General features: G+C 35.9%; 1 protein-coding gene across 1 annotated transcript in view; it reads right to left on the bottom strand.

The window, feature by feature from the left end:
- LOC119585243 (facilitated trehalose transporter Tret1-like) overlaps positions 1–429 on the bottom strand; it is a 25,536-nt gene that overhangs the window by 4,021 nt on the left and 21,086 nt on the right. The gene's annotated exons all lie outside the window — the stretch shown is intronic.

A 429-nucleotide genomic window follows, 5' to 3' on the forward strand; every position in this document is an offset into this window, starting at 1 on the left:
GACACCAGAGATCCAGAGCCTCCCCGCGTCCAGGTTTTTACCCCCCCCCCCCTGTGATGACCTAATACAAAGTGTATTCTCACGAACAAAAAAATGTATTCAATTGTATCAATCATAGCAAAAAATAGACTTAATAGTGTATCGATCAACTCATCAATACAGCATAAAATATATCCAATGGCGAACAAGACCATCAGCCACACATAACAGGTGTTCCTCTAAAATCTTCTTCACTATTAATGTTTTATTCTGTCACTGTTGATATTATGATAAACCGTAAGTTTTTCACACAGTTTAGTTCCAATCAAAGGATAGGAGTCTGTTGGTTTTAAGATTAATTTCGTTTTTGTTCTTTCTAGGGAGTGAATTTTCGGTGTTTTTTAATATTCTGTTTTTTTGAGAATAGGGTTTCTGTGACGTGAAGAAGTT

The sequence above is a fragment of the Penaeus monodon genome, chromosome 19 (genome assembly GCF_015228065.2).
Source record: "Penaeus monodon isolate SGIC_2016 chromosome 19, NSTDA_Pmon_1, whole genome shotgun sequence".
Taxonomy (NCBI): Eukaryota; Metazoa; Arthropoda; class Malacostraca; order Decapoda; family Penaeidae; genus Penaeus; species Penaeus monodon.